Raw genomic sequence first — 24,444 nt, 5'->3', positions numbered from 1 at the left:
TAACGCCGGCGACTGCTGCTTTCAAGCGAATCCAGGGGACCGCTCCAAGCACGACGTTAGTCGAGTGTCAGGCGCCTGGTAGACCTGTCGGGTAAAGTTGGACGAAAAAAGTTTCGGCCTAATCATCGCTGATAGGAGGCAAAGATTTTCTTTATAAAGAGGCGTTTTTTTTCGCTCAGAAGCGGCCTATTTGGGGGCGTGCTTTCACGGAACCGGCAGACGTCAAACCGCCCCACATTAGACCGCTGGATGATTGTTCTAATCAAGTAATCAATTAATGCGCCTTTATTAAAGAGCTACTGTCATTAAATGAATACATTTAACGCCGGCGACTGGTGCTTTCAAGCGAATCCAGGGGACCGCTCCAAGCACGACGTTAGTCGAGTGTCAGGCGCCTGGTAGACCTGTCGGGTAAAGTTGGACGAAAACAGTTTCGGCCTAATCATCGCTGATAGGAGGCAAAGATTTTCTTTATAAAGAGGCGTTTTTTTTCGCTCAGAAGCGGCCTATTTGGGGGCGTGCTTTCACGGAACCGGCAGACGTCAAACCGCCCCACATTAGACCGCTGGATGATTGTTCTAATCAAGTAATCAATTAATGCGCCTTTATTAAAGAGCTACTGTCATTAAATGAATACATTTAACGCCGGCGACTGGTGCTTTCAAGCGAATCCAGGGGACCGCTCCAAGCACGACGTTAGTCGAGTGTCAGGCGCCTGGTAGACCTGTCGGGTAAAGTTGGACGAAAAAAGTTTCGGCCTAATCATCGCTGATAGGAGGCAAAGATTTTCTTTATAAAGAGGCGTTTTTTTTCGCTCAGAAGCGGCCTATTTGGGGGCGTGCTTTCACGGAACCGGCAGACGTCAAACCGCCCCACATTAGACCGCTGGATGATTGTTCTAATCAAGTAATCAATTAATGCGCCTTTATTAAAGAGCTACTGTCATTAAATGAATACATTTAACGCCGGCGACTGGTGCTTTCAAGCGAATCCAGGGGACCGCTCCAAGCACGACGTTAGTCGAGTGTCAGGCGCCTGGTAGACCTGTCGGGTAAAGTTGGACGAAAACAGTTTCGGCCTAATCATCGCTGATAGGAGGCAAAGATTTTCTTTATAAAGAGGCGTTTTTTTTCGCACAGAAGCGGCCTATTTGGGGGCGTGCTTTCACGGAACCGGCACACGTCAAACCGCCCCACATTAGACCGCTGGATGATTGTTCTAATCAAGTAATCAATTAATGCGCCTTTATTAAAGAGCTACTGTCATTAAATGAATACATTTAACGCCGGCGACTGGTGCTTTCAAGCGAATCCAGGGGACCGCTCCAAGCACGACGTTAGTCGAGTGTCAGGCGCCTGGTAGACCCCTCGGGTAAAGTTGGACGAAAAAAGTTTCGGCCTAATCATCGCTGATAGGAGGCAAAGATTTTCTTTATAAAGAGGCGTTTTTTTTCGCTCAGAAGCGGCCTATTTGGGGGCGTGCTTTCACGGAACCGGCACACGTCAAACCGCCCCACATTAGACCGCTGGATGATTGTTCTAATCAAGTAATCAATTAATGCGCCTTTATTAAAGAGCTACTGTCATTAAATGAATACATTTAACGCCGGCGACTGGTGCTTTCAAGCGAATCCAGGGGACCGCTCCAAGCACGACGTTAGTCGAGTGTCAGGCGCCTGGTAGACCCATCGGGTAAAGTTGGACGAAAAAAGTTTCGGCCTAATCATCGCTGATAGGAGGCAAAGATTTTCTTTATAAAGAGGCGTTTTTTTTCGCTCAGAAGCGGCCTATTTGGGGGCGTGCTTTCACGGAACCGGCACACGTCAAACCGCCCCACATTAGACCGCTGGATGATTGTTCTAATCAAGTAATCAATTAATGCGCCTTTATTAAAGAGCTACTGTCATTAAATGAATACATTTAACGCCGGCGACTGGTGCTTTCAAGCGAATCCAGGGGACCGCTCCAAGCACGACGTTAGTCGAGTGTCAGGCGCCTGGTAGACCCATCGGGTAAAGTTGGACGAAAAAAGTTTCGGCCTAATCATCGCTGATAGGAGGCAAAGATTTTCTTTATAAAGAGGCGTTTTTTTTCGCTCAGAAGCGGCCTATTTGGGGGCGTGCTTTCACGGAACCGGCACACGTCAAACCGCCCCACATTAGACCGCTGGATGATTGTTCTAATCAAGTAATCAATTAATGCGCCTTTATTAAAGAGCTACTGTCATTAAATGAATACATTTAACGCCGGCGACTGGTGCTTTCAAGCGAATCCAGGGGACCGCTCCAAGCACGACGTTAGTCGAGTGTCAGGCGCCTGGTAGACCCGTCGGGTAAATTTGGACGAAAAAAGTTTCGGCCTAATCATCGCTGATAGGAGGCAAAGATTTTCTATATAAAGAGGCGTTTTTTTTCGCTCAGAAGCGGCCTATTTGGGGGCGTGCTTTCACGGAACCGGCACACGTCAAACCGCCCCACATTAGACCGCTGGATGATTGTTCTAATCAAGTAATCAATTAATGCGCCTTTATTAAAGAGCTACTGTCATTAAATGAATACATTTAACGCCGGCGACTGGTGCTTTCAAGCGAATCCAGGGGACCGCTCCAAGCACGACGTTAGTCGAGTGTCAGGCGCCTGGTAGACCCGTCGGGTAAATTTGGACGAAAAAAGTTTCGGCCTAATCATCGCTGATAGGAGGCAAAGATTTTCTATATAAAGAGGCGTTTTTTTTCGCTCAGAAGCGGCCTATTTGGGGGCGTGCTTTCACGGAACCGGCACACGTCAAACCGCCCCACATTAGACCGCTGGATGATTGTTCTAATCAAGTAATCAATTAATGCGCCTTTATTAAAGAGCTACTGTCATTAAATGAATACATTTAACGCCGGCGACTGGTGCTTTCAAGCGAATCCAGGGGACCGCTCCAAGCACGACGTTAGTCGAGTGTCAGGCGCCTGGTAGACCCGTCGGGTAAATTTGGACGAAAAAAGTTTCGGCCTAATCATCGCTGATAGGAGGCAAAGATTTTCTATATAAAGAGGCGTTTTTTTTCGCTCAGAAGCGGCCTATTTGGGGGCGTGCTTTCACGGAACCGGCACACGTCAAACCGCCCCACATTAGACCGCTGGATGATTGTTCTAATCAAGTAATCAATTAATGCGCCTTTATTAAAGAGCTACTGTCATTAAATGAATACATTTAACGCCGGCGCCTGGTGCTTTCAAGCGAATCCAGGGGACCGCTCCAAGCACGACGTTAGTCGAGTGTCAGGCGCCTGGTAGACCCGTCGGGTAAATTTGGACGAAAAAAGTTTCGGCCTAATCATCGCTGATAGGAGGCAAAGATTTTCTATATAAAGAGGCGTTTTTTTTCGCTCAGAAGCGGCCTATTTGGGGGCGTGCTTTCACGGAACCGGCACACGTCAAACCGCCCCACATTAGACCGCTGGATGATTGTTCTAATCAAGTAATCAATTAATGCGCCTTTATTAAAGAGCTACTGTCATTAAATGAATACATTTAACGCCGGCGCCTGGTGCTTTCAAGCGAATCCAGGGGACCGCTCCAAGCACGACGTTAGTCGAGTGTCAGGCGCCTGGTAGACCCCTCGGGTAAAGTTGGACGAAAAAAGTTTCGGCCTAATCATCGCTGATAGGAGGCAAAGATTTTCTATATAAAGAGGCGTTTTTTTTCGCTCAGAAGCGGCCTATTTGGGGGCGTGCTTTCACGGAACCGGCACACGTCAAACCGCCCCACATTAGACCGCTGGATGATTGTTCTAATCAAGTAATCAATTAATGCGCCTTTATTAAAGAGCTACTGTCATTAAATGAATACATTTAACGCCGGCGCCTGGTGCTTTCAAGCGAATCCAGGGGACCGCTCCAAGCACGACGTTAGTCGAGTGTCAGGCGCCTGGTAGACCCGTCGGGTAAAGTTGGACGAAAAAAGTTTCGGCCTAATCATCGCTGATAGGAGGCAAAGATTTTCTTTATAAAGAGGCGTTTTTCTTCGCTCAGAAGCGGCCTATTTGGGGGCGTGCTTTCACGGAACCGGCACACGTCAAACCGCCCCACATTAGACCGCTGGATGATTGTTCTAATCAAGTAATCAATTAATGCGCCTTTATTAAAGAGCTACTGTCATTAAATGAATACATTTAACGCCGGCGCCTGGTGCTTTCAAGCGAATCCAGGGGACCGCTCCAAGCACGACGTTAGTCGAGTGTCAGGCGCCTGGTAGACCCCTCGGGTAAAGTTGGACGAAAAAAGTTTCGGCCTAATCATCGCTGATAGGAGGCAAAGATTTTCTTTATAAAGAGGCGTTTTTCTTCGCTCAGAAGCGGCCTATTTGGGGGCGTGCTTTCACGGAACCGGCACACGTCAAACCGCCCCACATTAGACCGCTGGATGATTGTTCTAATCAAGTAATCAATAATGCGCCTTTATTAAAGAGCTACTGTCATTAAATGAATACATTTAACGCCGGCGACTGGTGCTTTCAAGCGAATCCAGGGGACCGCTCCAAGCACGACGTTAGTCGAGTGTCAGGCGCCTGGTAGACCTGTCGGGTAAAGTTGGACGAAAAAAGTTTCGGCCTAATCATCGCTGATAGGAGGCAAAGATTTTCTATATAAAGAGGCGTTTTTTTTCGCTCAGAAGCGGCCTATTTGGGGGCGTGCTTTCACGGAACCGGCACACGTCAAACCGCCCCACATTAGACCGCTGGATGATTGTTCTAATCAAGTAATCAATTAATGCGCCTTTATTAAAGAGCTACTGTCATTAAATGAATACATTTAACGCCGGCGACTGGTGCTTTCAAGCGAATCCAGGGGACCGCTCCAAGCACGACGTTAGTCGAGTGTCAGGCGCCTGGTAGACCTGTCGGGTAAAGTTGGACGAAAAAAGTTTCGGCCTAATCATCGCTGATAGGAGGCAAAGATTTTCTATATAAAGAGGCGTTTTTTTTCGCTCAGAAGCGGCCTATTTGGGGGCGTGCTTTCACGGAACCGGCACACGTCAAACCGCCCCACATTAGACCGCTGGATGATTGTTCTAATCAAGTAATCAATAATGCGCCTTTATTAAAGAGCTACTGTCATTAAATGAATACATTTAACGCCGGCGACTGGTGCTTTCAAGCGAATCCAGGGGACCGCTCCAAGCACGACGTTAGTCGAGTGTCAGGCGCCTGGTAGACCTGTCGGGTAAAGTTGGACGAAAAAAGTTTCGGCCTAATCATCGCTGATAGGAGGCAAAGATTTTCTATATAAAGAGGCGTTTTTTTTTCGCTCAGAAGCGGCCTATTTGGGGGCGTGCTTTCACGGAACCGGCACACGTCAAACCGCCCCACATTAGACCGCTGGATGATTGTTCTAATCAAGTAATCAATTAATGCGCCTTTATTAAAGAGCTACTGTCATTAAATGAATACATTTAACGCCGGCGACTGGTGCTTTCAAGCGAATCCAGGGGACCGCTCCAAGCACGACGTTAGTCGAGTGTCAGGCGCCTGTAGACCCCTCGGGTAAAGTTGGACGAAAAAAGTTTCGGCCTAATCATCGCTGATAGGAGGCAAAGATTTTCTTTATAAAGAGGCGTTTTTTTTCGCTCAGAAGCGGCCTATTTGGGGGCGTGCTTTCACGGAACCGGCACACGTCAAACCGCCCCACATTAGACCGCTGGATGATTGTTCTAATCAAGTAATCAATAATGCGCCTTTATTAAAGAGCTACTGTCATTAAATGAATACATTTAACGCCGGCGACTGGTGCTTTCAAGCGAATCCAGGGGACCGCTCCAAGCACGACGTTAGTCGAGTGTCAGGCGCCTGGTAGACCTGTCGGGTAAAGTTGGACGAAAAAAGTTTCGGCCTAATCATCGCTGATAGGAGGCAAAGATTTTCTTTATAAAGAGGCGTTTTTTTTCGCTCAGAAGCGGCCTATTTGGGGGCGTGCTTTCACGGAACCGGCACACGTCAAACCGCCCCACATTAGACCGCTGGATGATTGTTCTAATCAAGTAATCAATAATGCGCCTTTATTAAAGAGCTACTGTCATTAAATGAATACATTTAACGCCGGCGACTGGTGCTTTCAAGCGAATCCAGGGGACCGCTCCAAGCACGACGTTAGTCGAGTGTCAGGCGCCTGGTAGACCTGTCGGGTAAAGTTGGACGAAAAAAGTTTCGGCCTAATCATCGCTGATAGGAGGCAAAGATTTTCTATATAAAGAGGCGTTTTTTTTCGCTCAGAAGCGGCCTATTTGGGGGCGTGCTTTCACGGAACCGGCACACGTCAAACCGCCCCACATTAGACCGCTGGATGATTGTTCTAATCAAGTAATCAATAATGCGCCTTTATTAAAGAGCTACTGTCATTAAATGAATACATTTAACGCCGGCGACTGGTGCTTTCAAGCGAATCCAGGGGACCGCTCCAAGCACGACGTTAGTCGAGTGTCAGGCGCCTGGTAGACCTGTCGGGTAAAGTTGGACGACAAAAGTTTCGGCCTAATCATCGCTGATAGGAGGCAAAGATTTTCTTTATAAAGAGGCGTTTTTTTTCGCTCAGAAGCGGCCTATTTGGGGGCGTGCTTTCACGGAACCGGCACACGTCAAACCGCCCCACATTAGACCGCTGGATGATTGTTCTAATCAAGTAATCAATTAATGCGCCTTTATTAAAGAGCTACTGTCATTAAATGAATACATTTAACGCCGGCGACTGGTGCTTTCAAGCGAATCCAGGGGACCGCTCCAAGCACGACGTTAGTCGAGTGTCAGGCGCCTGGTAGACCCCTCGGGTAAAGTTGGACGAAAAAAGTTTCGGCCTAATCATCGCTGATAGGAGGCAAAGATTTTCTTTATAAAGAGGCGTTTTTTTTCGCTCAGAAGCGGCCTATTTGGGGGCGTGCTTTCACGGAACCGGCAGACGTCAAACCGCCCCACATTAGACCGCTGGATGATTGTTCTAATCAAGTAATCAATAATGCGCCTTTATTAAAGAGCTACTGTCATTAAATGAATACATTTAACGCCGGCGACTGGTGCTTTCAAGCGAATCCAGGGGACCGCTCCAAGCACGACGTTAGTCGAGTGTCAGGCGCCTGGTAGACCCCTCGGGTAAAGTTGGACGAAAAAAGTTTCGGCCTAATCATCGCTGATAGGAGGCAAAGATTTTCTTTATAAAGAGGCGTTTTTTTTCGCTCAGAAGCGGCCTATTTGGGGGCGTGCTTTCACGGAACCGGCACACGTCAAACCGCCCCACATTAGACCGCTGGATGATTGTTCTAATCAAGTAATCAATTAATGCGCCTTTATTAAAGAGCTACTGTCATTAAATGAATACATTTAACGCCGGCGACTGGTGCTTTCAAGCGAATCCAGGGGACCGCTCCAAGCACGACGTTAGTCGAGTGTCAGGCGCCTGGTAGACCCCTCGGGTAAAGTTGGACGAAAAAAGTTTCGGCCTAATCATCGCTGATAGGAGGCAAAGATTTTCTTTATAAAGAGGCGTTTTTTTTCGCTCAGAAGCGGCCTATTTGGGGGCGTGCTTTCACGGAACCGGCACACGTCAAACCGCCCCACATTAGACCGCTGGATGATTGTTCTAATCAAGTAATCAATTAATGCGCCTTTATTAAAGAGCTACTGTCATTAAATGAATACATTTAACGCCGGCGACTGGTGCTTTCAAGCGAATCCAGGGGACCGCTCCAAGCACGACGTTAGTCGAGTGTCAGGCGCCTGGTAGACCCCTCGGGTAAAGTTGGACGAAAAAAGTTTCGGCCTAATCATCGCTGATAGGAGGCAAAGATTTTCTTTATAAAGAGGCGTTTTTTTTCGCTCAGATGCGGCCTATTTGGGGGCGTGCTTTCACGGAACCGGCAGACGTCAAACCGCCCCACATTAGACCGCTGGATGATTGTTCTAATCAAGTAATCAATAATGCGCCTTTATTAAAGAGCTACTGTCATTAAATGAATACATTTAACGCCGGCGACTGGTGCTTTCAAGCGAATCCAGGGGACCGCTCCAAGCACGACGTTAGTCGAGTGTCAGGCGCCTGGTAGACCCCTCGGGTAAAGTTGGACGAAAAAAGTTTCGGCCTAATCATCGCTGATAGGAGGCAAAGATTTTCTTTATAAAGAGGCGTTTTTTTTCGCTCAGAAGCGGCCTATTTGGGGGCGTGCTTTCACGGAACCGGCACACGTCAAACCGCCCCACATTAGACCGCTGGATGATTGTTCTAATCAAGTAATCAATAATGCGCCTTTATTAAAGAGCTACTGTCATTAAATGAATACATTTAACGCCGGCGACTGGTGCTTTCAAGCGAATCCAGGGGACCGCTCCAAGCACGACGTTAGTCGAGTGTCAGGCGCCTGGTAGACCCCTCGGGTAAAGTTGGACGAAAAAAGTTTCGGCCTAATCATCGCTGATAGGAGGCAAAGATTTTCTTTATAAAGAGGCGTTTTTTTTCGCTCAGAAGCGGCCTATTTGGGGGCGTGCTTTCACGGAACCGGCAGACGTCAAACCGCCCCACATTAGACCGCTGGATGATTGTTCTAATCAAGTAATCAATAATGCGCCTTTATTAAAGAGCTACTGTCATTAAATGAATACATTTAACGCCGGCGACTGGTGCTTTCAAGCGAATCCAGGGGACCGCTCCAAGCACGACGTTAGTCGAGTGTCAGGCGCCTGGTAGACCCCTCGGGTAAAGTTGGACGAAAAAAGTTTCGGCCTAATCATCGCTGATAGGAGGCAAAGATTTTCTTTATAAAGAGGCGTTTTTTTTCGCTCAGAAGCGGCCTATTTGGAGGCGTGCTTTCACGGAACCGGCAGACGTCAAACCGCCCCACATTAGACCGCTGGATGATTGTTCTAATCAAGTAATCAATTAATGCGCCTTTATTAAAGAGCTACTGTCATTAAATGAATACATTTAACGCCGGCGACTGGTGCTTTCAAGCGAATCCAGGGGACCGCTCCAAGCACGACGTTAGTCGAGTGTCAGGCGCCTGGTAGACCTGTCGGGTAAAGTTGGACGAAAAAAGTTTCGGCCTAATCATCGCTGATAGGAGGAAAAGATTTTCTTTATAAAGAGGCGTTTTTTTTCGCTCAGAAGCGGCCTATTTGGGGGCGTGCTTTCACGGAACCGGCAGACGTCAAACCGCCCCACATTAGACCGCTGGATGATTGTTCTAATCAAGTAATCAATAATGCGCCTTTATTAAAGAGCTACTGTCATTAAATGAATACATTTAACGCCGGCGACTGGTGCTTTCAAGCGAATCCAGGGGACCGCTCCAAGCACGACGTTAGTCGAGTGTCAGGCGCCTGGTAGACCTGTCGGGTAAAGTTGGACGAAAAACGTTTCGGCCTAATCATCGCTGATAGGAGGCAAAGATTTTCTTTATAAAGAGGCGTTTTTTTTCGCTCAGAAGCGGCCTATTTGGGGGCGTGCTTTCACGGAACCGGCACACGTCAAACCGCCCCACATTAGACCGCTGGATGATTGTTCTAATCAAGTAATCAATTAATGCGCCTTTATTAAAGAGCTACTGTCATTAAATGAATACATTTAACGCCGGCGACTGGTGCTTTCAAGCGAATCCAGGGGACCGCTCCAAGCACGACGTTAGTCGAGTGTCAGGCGCCTGGTAGACCTGTCGGGTAAAGTTGGACGAAAAAAGTTTCGGCCTAATCATCGCTGATAGGAGGCAAAGATTTTCTTTATAAAGAGGCGTTTTTTTTCGCTCAGAAGCGGCCTATTTGGGGGCGTGCTTTCACGGAACCGGCACACGTCAAACCGCCCCACATTAGACCGCTGGATGATTGTTCTAATCAAGTAATCAATTAATGCGCCTTTATTAAAGAGCTACTGTCATTAAATGAATACATTTAACGCCGGCGACTGGTGCTTTCAAGCGAATCCAGGGGACCGCTCCAAGCACGACGTTAGTCGAGTGTCAGTCGCCTGGTAGACCTGTCGGGTAAAGTTGGACGAAAAAAGTTTCGGCCTAATCATCGCTGATAGGAGGCAAAGATTTTCTTTATAAAGAGGCGTTTTTTTTCGCTCAGAAGCGGCCTATTTGGGGGCGTGCTTTCACGGAACCGGCACACGTCAAACCGCCCCACATTAGACCGCTGGATGATTGTTCTAATCAAGTAATCAATTAATGCGCCTTTATTAAAGAGCTACTGTCATTAAATGAATACATTTAACGCCGGCGACTGGTGCTTTCAAGCGAATCCAGGGGACCGCTTCAAGCACGACGTTAGTCGAGTGTCAGGCGCCTGGTAGACCTGTCGGGTAAAGTTGGACGAAAAAAGTTTCGGCCTAATCATCGCTGATAGGAGGCAAAGATTTTCTTTATAAAGAGGCGTTTTTTTTCGCTCAGAAGCGGCCTATTTGGGGGCGTGCTTTCACGGAACCGGCACACGTCAAACCGCCCCACATTAGACCGCTGGATGATTGTTCTAATCAAGTAATCAATTAATGCGCCTTTATTAAAGAGCTACTGTCATTAAATGAATACATTTAACGCCGGCGACTGGTGCTTTCAAGCGAATCCAGGGGACCGCTCCAAGCACGACGTTAGTCGAGTGTCAGTCGCCTGGTAGACCTGTCGGGTAAAGTTGGACGAAAAAAGTTTCGGCCTAATCATCGCTGATAGGAGGCAAAGATTTTCTTTATAAAGAGGCGTTTTTTTTCGCTCAGAAGCGGCCTATTTGGGGGCGTGCTTTCACGGAACCGGCACACGTCAAACCGCCCCACATTAGACCGCTGGATGATTGTTCTAATCAAGTAATAAATTAATGCGCCTTTATTAAAGAGCTACTGTCATTAAATGAATACATTTAACGCCGGCGACTGGTGCTTTCAAGCGAATCCAGGGGACCGCTCCAAGCACGACGTTAGTCGAGTGTCAGGCGCCTGGTAGACCCCTCGGGTAAAATTGGACGAAAAAAGTTTCGGCCTAATCATCGCTGATAGGAGGCAAAGATTTTCTTTATAAAGAGGCGTTTTTTTTCGCTCAGAAGCGGCCTATTTGGGGGCGTGCTTTCACGGAACCGGCACACGTCAAACCGCCCCACATTAGACCGCTGGATGATTGTTCTAATCAAGTAATCAATAATGCGCCTTTATTAAAGAGCTACTGTCATTAAATGAATACATTTAACGCCGGCGACTGGTGCTTTCAAGCGAATCCAGGGGACCGCTCCAAGAACGACGTTAGTCGAGTGTCAGGCGCCTGGTAGACCTGTCGGGTAAAGTTGGACGAAAAACGTTTCGGCCTAATCATCGCTGATAGGAGGCAAAGATTTTCTTTATAAAGAGGCGTTTTTTTTCGCTCAGAAGCGGCCTATTTGGGGGCGTGCTTTCACGGAACCGGCACACGTCAAACCGCCCCACATTAGACCGCTGGATGATTGTTCTAATCAAGTAATCAATAATGCGCCTTTATTAAAGAGCTACTGTCATTAAATGAATACATTTAACGCCGGCGACTGGTGCTTTCAAGCGAATCCAGGGGACCGCTCCAAGAACGACGTTAGTCGAGTGTCAGGCGCCTGGTAGACCCCTCGGGTAAAGTTGGACGAAAACAGTTTCGGCCTAATCATCGCTGATAGGAGGCAAAGATTTTCTTTATAAAGAGGCGTTTTTTTTCGCTCAGAAGCGGCCTATTTGGGGGCGTGCTTTCACGGAACCGGCACACGTCAAACCGCCCCACATTAGACCGCTGGATGATTGTTCTAATCAAGTAATCAATTAATGCGCCTTTATTAAAGAGCTACTGTCATTAAATGAATACATTTAACGCCGGCGACTGGTGCTTTCAAGCGAATCCAGGGGACCGCTCCAAGAACGACGTTAGTCGAGTGTCAGGCGCCTGGTAGACCCCTCGGGTAAAGTTGGACGAAAACAGTTTCGGCCTAATCATCGCTGATAGGAGGCAAAGATTTTCTTTATAAAGAGGCGTTTTTTTTCGCTCAGAAGCGGCCTATTTGGGGGCGTGCTTTCACGGAACCGGCACACGTCAAACCGCCCCACATTAGACCGCTGGATGATTGTTCTAATCAAGTAATCAATTAATGCGCCTTTATTAAAGAGCTACTGTCATTAAATGAATACATTTAACGCCGGCGACTGGTGCTTTCAAGCGAATCCAGGGGACCGCTCCAAGAACGACGTTAGTCGAGTGTCAGGCGCCTGGTAGACCCCTCGGGTAAAGTTGGACGAAAAAAGTTTCGGCCTAATCATCGCTGATAGGAGGCAAAGATTTTCTTTATAAAGAGGCGTTTTTTTTCGCTCAGAAGCGGCCTATTTGGGGGCGTGCTTTCACGGAACCGGCACACGTCAAACCGCCCCACATTAGACCGCTGGATGATTGTTCTAATCAAGTAATCAATTAATGCGCCTTTATTAAAGAGCTACTGTCATTAAATGAATACATTTAACGCCGGCGACTGGTGCTTTCAAGCGAATCCAGGGGACCGCTCCAAGCACGACGTTAGTCGAGTGTCAGGCGCCTGGTAGACCTGTCGGGTAAAGTTGGACGAAAAACGTTTCGGCCTAATCATCGCTGATAGGAGGCAAAGATTTTCTTTATAAAGAGGCGTTTTTTTTCGCTCAGAAGCGGCCTATTTGGGGGCGTGCTTTCACGGAACCGGCACACGTCAAACCGCCCCACATTAGACTGCTGGATGATTGTTCTAATCAAGTAATCAATTAATGCGCCTTTATTAAAGAGCTACTGTCATTAAATGAATACATTTAACGCCGGCGACTGGTGCTTTCAAGCGAATCCAGGGGACCGCTCCAAGCACGACGTTAGTCGAGTGTCAGGCGCCTGGTAGACCTGTCGGGTAAAGTTGGACGAAAAAAGTTTCGGCCTAATCATCGCTGATAGGAGGCAAAGATTTTCTTTATAAAGAGGCGTTTTTTTTCGCTCAGAAGCGGCCTATTTGGGGGCGTGCTTTCACGGAACCGGCACACGTCAAACCGCCCCACATTAGACCGCTGGATGATTGTTCTAATCAAGTAATCAATTAATGCGCCTTTATTAAAGAGCTACTGTCATTAAATGAATACATTTAACGCCGGCGACTGGTGCTTTCAAGCGAATCCAGGGGACCGCTCCAAGCACGACGTTAGTCGAGTGTCAGGCGCCTGGTAGACCCCTCGGGTAAAGTTGGACGAAAACAGTTTCGGCCTAATCATCGCTGATAGGAGGCAAAGATTTTCTTTATAAAGAGGCGTTTTTTTTTCGCTCAGAAGCGGCCTATTTGGGGGCGTGCTTTCACGGAACCGGCACACGTCAAACCGCCCCACATTAGACCGCTGGATGATTGTTCTAATCAAGTAATCAATTAATGCGCCTTTATTAAAGAGCTACTGTCATTAAATGAATACATTTAACGCCGGCGACTGGTGCTTTCAAGCGAATCCAGGGGACCGCTCCAAGCACGACGTTAGTCGAGTGTCAGGCGCCTGGTAGACCTGTCGGGTAAAGTTGGACGAAAAAAGTTTCGGCCTAATCATCGCTGATAGGAGGCAAAGATTTTCTTTATAAAGAGGCGTTTTTTTTTCGCTCAGAAGCGGCCTATTTGGGGGCGTGCTTTCACGGAACCGGCACACGTCAAACCGCCCCACATTAGACCGCTGGATGATTGTTCTAATCAAGTAATCAATTAATGCGCCTTTATTAAAGAGCTACTGTCATTAAATGAATACATTTAACGCCGGCGACTGGTGCTTTCAAGCGAATCCAGGGGACCGCTCCAAGCACGACGTTAGTCGAGTGTCAGGCGCCTGTAGACCCCTCGGGTAAAGTTGGACGAAAACAGTTTCGGCCTAATCATCGCTGATAGGAGGCAAAGATTTTCTTTATAAAGAGGCGTTTTTTTTTCGCTCAGAAGCGGCCTATTTGGGGGCGTGCTTTCACGGAACCGGCACACGTCAAACCGCCCCACATTAGACCGCTGGATGATTGTTCTAATCAAGTAATCAATTAATGCGCCTTTATTAAAGAGCTACTGTCATTAAATGAATACATTTAACGCCGGCGACTGGTGCTTTCAAGCGAATCCAGGGGACCGCTCCAAGCACGACGTTAGTCGAGTGTCAGGCGCCTGGTAGACCTGTCGGGTAAAGTTGGACGAAAAAAGTTTCGGCCTAATCATCGCTGATAGGAGGCAAAGATTTTCTTTATAAAGAGGCGTTTTTTTTTCGCTCAGAAGCGGCCTATTTGGGGGCGTGCTTTCACGGAACCGGCACACGTCAAACCGCCCCACATTAGACCGCTGGATGATTGTTCTAATCAAGTAATCAATTAATGCGCCTTTATTAAAGAGCTACTGTCATTAAATGAATACATTTAACGCCGGCGACTGGTGCTTTCAAGCGAATCCAGGGGACCGCTCCAAGCACGACGTTAGTCGAGTGTCAGGCGCCTGGTAGACCTGTCGGGTAAAGTTGGACGAAAAAAGTTTCGGCCTAATCATCGCTGATAGGAGGCAAAGATTTTCTTTATAAAGAGGCGTTTTTTTTCGCTCAGAAGCGGCCTATTTGGGGGCGTGCTTTCACGGAACCGGCACACGTCAAACCGCCCCACATTAGACCGCTGGATGATTGTTCTAATCAAGTAATCAATTAATGCGCCTTTATTAAAGAGCTACTGTCATTAAATGAATACATTTAACGCCGGCGACTGGTGCTTTCAAGCGAATCCAGGGGACCGCTCCAAGCACGACGTTAGTCGAGTGTCAGGCGCCTGGTAGACCTGTCGGGTAAAGTTGGACGAAAAAAGTTTCGGCCTAATCATCGCTGATAGGAGGCAAAGATTTTCTTTATAAAGAGGCGTTTTTTTTCGCTCAGAAGCGGCCTATTTGGGGGCGTGCTTTCACGGAACCGGCACACGTCAAACCGCCCCACATTAGACCGCTGGATGATTGTTCTAATCAAGTAATCAATTAATGCGCCTTTATTAAAGAGCTACTGTCATTAAATGAATACATTTAACGCCGGCGACTGGTGCTTTCAAGCGAATCCAGGGGACCGCTCCAAGCACGACGTTAGTCGAGTGTCAGGCGCCTGGTAGACCTGTCGGGTAAAGTTGGACGAAAAAAGTTTCGGCCTAATCATCGCTGATAGGAGGCAAAGATTTTCTTTATAAAGAGGCGTTTTTTTTTCGCTCAGAAGCGGCCTATTTGGGGGCGTTCTTTCACGGAACCGGCACACGTCAAACCGCCCCACATTAGACCGCTGGATGATTGTTCTAATCAAGTAATCAATTAATGCGCCTTTATTAAAGAGCTACTGTCATTAAATGAATACATTTAACGCCGGCGACTGGTGCTTTCAAGCGAATCCAGGGGACCGCTCCAAGCACGACGTTAGTCGAGTGTCAGGCGCCTGGTAGACCTGTCGGGTAAAGTTGGACGAAAAAAGTTTCGGCCTAATCATCGCTGATAGGAGGCAAAGATTTTCTTTATAAAGAGGCGTTTTTTTTCACTCAGAAGCGGCCTATTTGGGGGCGTGCTTTCACGGAACCGGCACACGTCAAACCGCCCCACATTAGACCGCTGGATGATTGTTCTAATCAAGTAATCAATTAATGCGCCTTTATTAAAGAGCTACTGTCATTAAATGAATACATTTAACGCCGGCGACTGGTGCTTTCAAGCGAATCCAGGGGACCGCTCCAAGCACGACGTTAGTCGAGTGTCAGGCGCCTGGTAGACCTGTCGGGTAAAGTTGGACGAAAAAAGTTTCGGCCTAATCATCGCTGATAGGAGGCAAAGATTTTCTTTATAAAGAGGCGTTTTTTTTTCGCTCAGAAGCGGCCTATTTGGGGGCGTGCTTTCACGGAACCGGCACACGTCAAACCGCCCCACATTAGACCGCTGGATGATTGTTCTAATCAAGTAATCAATTAATGCGCCTTTATTAAAGAGCTACTGTCATTAAATGAATACATTTAACGCCGGCGACTGGTGCTTTCAAGCGAATCCAGGGGACCGCTCCAAGCACGACGTTAGTCGAGTGTCAGGCGCCTGGTAGACCTGTCGGGTAAAGTTGGACGAAAAAAGTTTCGGCCTAATCATCGCTGATAGGAGGCAAAGATTTTCTTTATAAAGAGGCGTTTTTTTTCGCTCAGAAGCGGCCTATTTGGGGGCGTGCTTTCACGGAACCGGCACACGTCAAACCGCCCCACATTAGACCGCTGGATGATTGTTCTGATAAAGTGATCAATTAATGCGCCTTTATTAAAGAGCTACTGTCATTAAATGAATACATTTAACGCCGGCGACTGCTGCTTTCAAGCGAATCCAGGGGACCGCTCCAAGCACGACGTTAGTCGAGTGTCAGGCGCCTGGTAGACCTGTCGGGTAAAGTTGGACGAAAAAAGTTTCGGCCTAATCATCGCTGATAGGAGGCAAAGATTTTCTTTATAAAGAGGCGTTTTTTTTCGCTCAGAAGCGGCCTATTTGGGGGCGTGCTTTCACGGAACCGGCATACGTCAAACCGCCCCACATTAGACCGCTGGATGATTGTTCTAATCAAGTAATCAATTAATGCGCCTTTATTAAAGAGCTACTGTCATTAAATGAATACATTTAACGCCGGCGACTGGTGCTTTCAAGCGAATCCAGGGGACCGCTCCAAGCACGACGTTAGTCGAGTGTCAGGCGCCTGTAGACCCCTCGGGTAAAGTTGGACGAAAACAGTTTCGGCCTAATCATCGCTGATAGGAGGCAAAGATTTTCTTTATAAAGAGGCGTTTTTTTTTTTTCGCTCAGAAGCGGCCTATTTGGGGGCGTGCTTTCACGGAACCGGCACACGTCAAACCGCCCCACATTAGACCGCTGGATGATTGTTCTAATCAAGTAATCAATTAATGCGCCTTTATTAAAGAGCTACTGTCATTAAATGAATACATTTAACGCCGGCGACTGGTGCTTTCAAGCGAATCCAGGGGACCGCTCCAAGCACGATGTTAGTCGAGTGTCAGGCGCCTGGTAGACCTGTCGGGTAAAGTTGGACGAAAAAAGTTTCGGCCTAATCATCGCTGATAGGAGGCAAAGATTTTCTTTATAAAGAGGCGTTTTTTTTCGCTCAGAAGCGGCCTATTTGGGGGCGTGCTTTCACGGAACCGGCACACGTCAAACCGCCCCACATTAGACCGCTGGATGATTGTTCTAATCAAGTAATCAATTAATGCGCCTTTATTAAAGAGCTACTGTCATTAAATGAATACATTTAACGCCGGCGACCGGTGCTTTCAAGCGAATCCAGGGGACCGCTCCAAGCACGACGTTAGTCGAGTGTCAGGCGCCTGGTAGACCTGTCGGGTAAAGTTGGACGAAAAAAGTTTCGGCCTAATCATCGCTGATAGGAGGCAAAGATTTTCTTTATAAAGAGGCGTTTTTTTTTTTTTCGCTCAGAAGCGGCCTATTTGGGGGCGTGCTTTCACGGAACCGGCACACGTCAAACCGCCCCACATTAGACCGCTGGATGATTGTTCTAATCAAGTAATCAATTAATGCGCCTTTATTAAAGAGCTACTGTCATTAAATGAATACATTTAACGCCGGCGACTGGTGCTTTCAAGCGAATCCAGGGGACCGCTCCAAGCACGACGTTAGTCGAGTGTCAGGCGCCTGTAGACCCCTCGGGTAAAGTTGGACGAAAACAGTTTCGGCCTAATCATCGCTGATAGGAGGCAAAGATTTTCTTTATAAAGAGGCGTTTTTTTTTCGCTCAGAAGCGGCCTATTTGGGGGCGTGCTTTCACGGAACCGGCACACGTCAAACCGCCCCACATTAGACCGCTGGATGATTGTTCTAATCAAGTAATCAATTAATGCGCCTTTATTAAAGAGCTACTGTCATTAAATGAATACATTTAACGCCGGCGACTGGTGCTTTCAAGCGAATCCAGGGGACCGCTCCAAGCACGACGTTAGTCGAGTGTCAGGCGCCTGGTAGACCTGTCGGGTAAAGTTGGACGAAAAAAGTTTCGGCCTAATCATCGCTGATAGGAGGCAAAGATTTTCTTTATAAAGAGGCGTTTTTTTTCGCTCAGAAGCGGCCTATTTGGGGGCGTGCTTTCACGGAACCGGCACACGTCAAACCGCCCCACATTAGACCGCTGGATGATTGTTCTGATAAAGTGATCAATTAATGCGCCTTTATTAAAGAGCTACTGTCATTAAATGAATACATTTAACGCCGGCGACTGCTGCTTTCAAGCGAATCCAGGGGACCGCTCCAAGCACGACGTTAGTCGAGTGTCAGGCGCCTGGTAGACCTGTCGGGTAAAGTTGGACGAAAAAAGTTTCGGCCTAATCATCGCTGATAGGAGGCAAAGATTTTCTTTATAAAGAGGCGTTTTTTTTCGCTCAGAAGCGGCCTATTTGGGGGCGTGCTTTCACGGAACCGGCATACGTCAAACCGCCCCACATTAGACCGCTGGATGATTGTTCTAATCAAGTAATCAATTAATGCGCCTTTATTAAAGAGCTACTGTCATTAAATGAATACATTTAACGCCGGCGACTGGTGCTTTCAAGCGAATCCAGGGGACCGCTTCAAGCACGACGTTAGTCGAGTGTCAGGCGCCTGGTAGACCTGTCGGGTAAAGTTGGACGAAAAAAGTTTCGGCCTAATCGTCGCTGATAGGAGGCAAAGATTTTCTTTATAAAGAGGCGTCTTTTTCGCTCAGAAGCGGCCTATTTGGGGGCGTGCTTTCACGGAACCGGCATACGTCAAACCGCCCCACATTAGACCGCTGGATGATTGTTCTAATCAAGTAATCAATTAATGCGCCTTTATTAAAGAGCTACTGTCATTAAATGAATACATTTAACGCCGGCGACTGGTGCTTTCAAGCGAATCCAGGGGACCGCTCCAAGCACGACGTTAGTCGAGTGTCAGGCGCCTGGTAGACCTGTCGGGTAAAGTTGGACGAAAAACGTTTCGGCCTAATCATCGCTGATAGGAGGCAAAGATTTTCTTTATAAAGAGGCGTTTTTTTTCGCTCAGAAGCGGCCTATTTGGGGGCGTGCTTTCACGGAACCGGCATACGTCAAACCGCCCCACATTAGACCGCTGGATGATTGTTCTAATCAAGTAATCAATTAATGCGCCTTTATTAAAGAGCTACTGTCATTAAATGAATACATTTAACGCCGGCGACTGGTGCTTTCAAGCGAATCCAGGGGACCGCTCCAAGCACGACGTTAGTCGAGTGTCAGGCGCCTGGTAGACCTGTCGGGTAAAGTTGGACGAAAAAAGTTTCGGCCTAATCATCGCTGATAGGAGGCAAAGATTTTCTTTAAAAAGAGGCGTCTTTTTCGCTCAGAAGCGGCCTATTTGGGGGCGTGCTTTCACGGAACCGGCACACGTCAAACCGCCCCACATTAGACCGCTGGATGATTGTTCTAATCAAGTAATGAATTAATGCGCCTTTATTAAAGAGCTACTGTCATTAAATGAATACATTTAACGCCGGCGACTGGTGCTTTCAAGCGAATCCAGGGGACCGCTCCAAGCACGACGTTAGTCGAGTGTCAGGCGCCTTGTAGACCTGTCGGGTAAAGTTGGACGAAAAAAGTTTCGGCCTAATCATCGCTGATAGGAGGCAAAGATTTTCTTTATAAAGAGGCGTTTTTTTTCGCTCAGAAGCGGCCTATTTGGGGGCGTGCTTTCACGGAACCGGCACACGTCAAACCGCCCCACATTAGACCGCTGGATGATTGTTCTAATCAAGTAATCAATTAATGCGCCTTTATTAAAGAGCTACTGTCATTAAATGAATACATTTAACGCCGGCGACTGGTGCTTTCAAGCGAATCCAGGGGACCGCTCCAAGCACGACGTTAGTCGAGTGTCAGTCGCCTGGTAGACCTGTCGGGTAAAGTTGGACGAAAAAAGTTTCGGCCTAATCATCGCTGATAGGAGGCAAAGATTTTCTTTATAAAGAGGCGTTTTTTTTCGCTCAGAAGCGGCCTATTTGGGGGCGTGCTTTCACGGAACCGGCACACGTCAAACCGCCCCACATTAGACCGCTGGATGATTGTTCTAATCAAGTAATCAATTAATGCGCCTTTATTAAAGAGCTACTGTCATTAAATGAATACATTTAACGCCGGCGACTGGTGCTTTCAAGCGAATCCAGGGGACCGCTCCAAGCACGACGTTAGTCGAGTGTCAGTCGCCTGGTAGACCTGTCGGGTAAAGTTGGACGATAAAAGTTTCGGCCTAATCATCGCTGATAGGAGGCAAAGATTTTCTTTATAAAGAGGCGTTTTTTTTCGCTCAGAAGCGGCCTATTTGGGGGCGTGCTTTCACGGAACCGGCACACGTCAAACCGCCCCACATTAGACCGCTGGATGATTGTTCTAATCAAGTAATCAATTAATGCGCCTTTATTAAAGAGCTACTGTCATTAAATGAATACATTTAACGCCGGCGACTGGTGCTTTCAAGCGAATCCAGGGGACCGCTCCAAGCACGACGTTAGTCGAGTGTCAGGCGCCTGGTAGACCCCTCGGGTAAAGTTGGACGAAAAAAGTTTCGGCCTAATCATCGCTGATAGGAGGCAAAGATTTTCTTTATAAAGAGGCGTTTTTTTTCGCTCAGAAGCGGCCTATTTGGGGGCGTGCTTTCACGTAACCGGCACACGTCAAACCGCTCCACATTAGACCGCTGGATGATTGTTCTAATAAAGTAATCAATTAATGCGCCTTTATTAAATAGCTACTGTCATTATACGAATACATTTAACGCCCGCGACTGCTGCTCTCAAGCGCGTCAAGGGGACCCGTGAGCACGACGTTAGTCGAGTGTCTGTCGTCTGTAGACCTGTCGGGTAAAGTTGGACGAAAAAAGTTTCGGCCTAATCATCGCTGAAAGGAGGCAAAGATTTTCTTTATAAAGAGGCGTTTTTTTCGCTCAGAAGCGGCCTATTTGGGGGCGTGCTTTCATGTAACCGGCACACGTCAAACCGCCCCATATTAGACTGCTGGATGATTGTTCTAATAAAGTAATCAATTAATGCGCCTTTATTAAATAGCTACTGTCATTAAATGAATACATTTAACGCCCGCGACTGCTGCTCTCAAGCGAGTCAAGGGAACCCGTGAGCACGACGTTAGTCGAGTGTCTGTCGTCTGGTAGACCTGTCGGGTAAAGTTGGACGAAAAAAGTTTCGGCCTAATCATCGCTGAAAGGAGGCAAAGATTTTCTTTATAAAGAGGCGTTTTTTTCGCTCAGAAGCGGCCTATTTGGGGGCGTGCTTTCATGTAACCGGCACACGTCAAACCGCCCCATATTAGACTGCTGGATGATTGTTCTAATAAAGTAATCAATTAATGCGCCTTTATTAAATAGCTACTGTCATTAAATGAATACATTTAACGCCCGCGACTGCTGCTCTCAAGCGAGTCAAGGGAACCCGTGAGCACGACGTTAGTCGAGTGTCAGACGCCTGGTAGACCTGTCGGGTAAAGTTGGACGAAAAAAGTTTCGGCCTAATCATCGCTGAAAGGAGGCAAAGATTTTCTTTATAAAGAGGCGTTTTTTTCGCTCAGAAGCGGCCTATTTGGGGGCGTGCTTTCATGTAACCGGCACACGTCAAACCGCCCCATATTAGACTGCTGGATGATTGTTCTAATAAAGTAATCAATTAATGCGCCTTTATTAAATAGCTACTGTCATTAAATGAATACATTTAACGCCCGCGACTGCTGCTCTCAAGCGAGTCAAGGGAACCCGTGAGCACGACGTTAGTCGAGTGTCAGTCGCCTGTAGACCTGTCGGGTAAAGTTGGACGAAAAAAGTTTCGGCCTAATCATCGCTGAAAGGAGGCAAAGATTTTCTTTATAAAGAGGCGTTTTTTTCGCTCAGAAGCGGCCTATTTGGGGGCGTGCTTTCATGTAACCGGCACACGTCAAACCGCCCCATATTAGACTGCTGGATGATTGTTCTAATAAAGTAATCAATTAATGCGCCTTTATTAAATAGCTACTGTCATTAAATGAATACATTTAACGCCCGCGACTGCTGCTCTCAAGCGAGTCAAGGGAACCCGTGAGCACGACGTTAGTCGAGTGTCAGTCGCCTGTAGACCTGTCGGGTAAAGTTGGACGAAAAAAGTTTCGGCCTAATCATCGCTGAAAGGAGGCAAAGATTTTCTTTATAAAGAGGCGTTTTTTTCGCTCAGAAGCGGCCTATTTGGGGGCGTGCTTTCATGTAACCGGCACACGTCAAACCGCCCCATATTAGACTGCTGGATGATTGTTCTAATAAAGTAATCAATTAATGCGCCTTTATTAAATAGCTACTGTCATTAAATGAATACATTTAACGCCCGCGACTGCTGCTCTCAAGCGAGTCAAGGGAACCCGTGAGCACGACGTTAGTCGAGTGTCAGTCGCCTGTAGACCTGTCGGGTAAAGTTGGACGAAAAAAGTTTCGGCCTAATCATCGCTGAAAGGAGGCAAAGATTTTCTTTATAAAGAGGCGTTTTTTTCGCTCAGAAGCGGCCTATTTGGGGGCGTGCTTTCATGTAACCGGCACACGTCAAACCGCCCCATATTAGACTGCTGGATGATTGTTCTAATAAAGTAATCAATTAATGCGCCTTTATTAAATAGCTACTGTCATTAAATGAATACATTTAACGCCCGCGACTGCTGCTCTCAAGCGAGTCAAGGGAACCCGTGAGCACGACGTTAGTCGAGTGTCTGTCGTCTGGTAGACCTGTCGGGTAAAGTTGGACGAAAAAAGTTTCGGCCTAATCATCGCTGAAAGGAGGCAAAGATTTTCTTTATAAAGAGGCGTTTTTTTCGCTCAGAAGCGGCCTATTTGGGGGCGTGCTTTCATGTAACCGGCACACGTCAAACCGCCCCATATTAGACTGCTGGATGATTGTTCTAATAAAGTAATCAATTAATGCGCCTTTATTAAATAGCTACTGTCATTAAATGAATACATTTAACGCCCGCGACTGCTGCTCTCAAGCGAGTCAAGGGAACCCGTGAGCACGACGTTAGTCGAGTGTCAGTCGCCTGTAGACCTGTCGGGTAAAGTTGGACGAAAAAAGTTTCGGCCTAATCATCGCTGAAAGGAGGCAAAGATTTTCTTTATAAAGAGGCGTTTTTTTCGCTCAGAAGCGGCCTATTTGGGGGCGTGCTTTCATGTAACCGGCACACGTCAAACCGCCCCATATTAGACTGCTGGATGATTGTTCTAATAAAGTAATCAATTAATGCGCCTTTATTAAATAGCTACTGTCATTAAATGAATACATTTAACGCCCGCGACTGCTGCTCTCAAGCGAGTCAAGGGAACCCGTGAGCACGACGTTAGTCGAGTGTCAGTCGCCTGTAGACCTGTCGGGTAAAGTTGGACGAAAAAAGTTTCGGCCTAATCATCGCTGAAAGGAGGCAAAGATTTTCTTTATAAAGAGGCGTTTTTTTCGCTCAGAAGCGGCCTATTTGGGGGCGTGCTTTCATGTAACCGGCACACGTCAAACCGCCCCATATTAGACTGCTGGATGATTGTTCTAATAAAGTAATCAATTAATGCGCCTTTATTAAATAGCTACTGTCATTAAATGAATACATTTAACGCCCGCGACTGCTGCTCTCAAGCGAGTCAAGGGAACCCGTGAGCACGACGTTAGTCGAGTGTCTGTCGTCTGGTAGACCTGTCGGGTAAAGTTGGACGAAAAAAGTTTCGGCCTAATCATCGCTGAAAGGAGGCAAAGATTTTCTTTATAAAGAGGCGTTTTTTTCGCTCAGAAGCGGCCTATTTGGGGGCGTGCTTTCATGTAACCGGCACACGTCAAACCGCCCCATATTAGACTGCTGGATGATTGTTCTAATAAAGTAATCAATTAATGCGCCTTTATTAAATAGCTACTGTCATTATACGAATACATTTAACGCCAGCGACTGGTGCTTTCAAGCGAGTCAAGGGGACCCGTGAGCACGACGTTAGTCGAGTGTCAGTCGCCTGTAGACCCGTCGGGTAAAGTTGGAGGAAAAAAGTTTCGGCCTAATCATCGCTGAAAGGAGGCAAAGATTTTCTTTATAAAGAGGCGTTTTTCTTCGCTCTGAAGCGGCCTATTTGGGGGCGTGCTTTCACGCAACCGGCACACGTCAAACCGCCCCATATTAGACCGCTGGATGATTGTTCTAATAAAGTAATCAATTAATGCGCCTTTATTAAATAGCTACTGTCATTATACGAATACATTTAACGCCAGCGACTGGTGCTCTCAAGCGAGTCCAGGGGACTCGTGAGCACGACGTTAGTCGAGTGTCAGTCGCCTGTAGACCTGTCGGGTAAAGTTGGAGGAAAAAAGTTTCGGCCTAATCATCGCTGAAAGGAGGCAAAGATTTTCTTTATAAAGAGGCGTTT

Source organism: Ixodes scapularis, unplaced genomic scaffold (genome assembly GCF_016920785.2).
Source record: "Ixodes scapularis isolate PalLabHiFi unplaced genomic scaffold, ASM1692078v2 PGA_scaffold13__105_contigs__length_92229423, whole genome shotgun sequence".
In the NCBI taxonomy this organism is placed as follows: domain Eukaryota; kingdom Metazoa; phylum Arthropoda; class Arachnida; order Ixodida; family Ixodidae; genus Ixodes; species Ixodes scapularis.
This window is presented reverse-complemented; position numbering follows the sequence as displayed.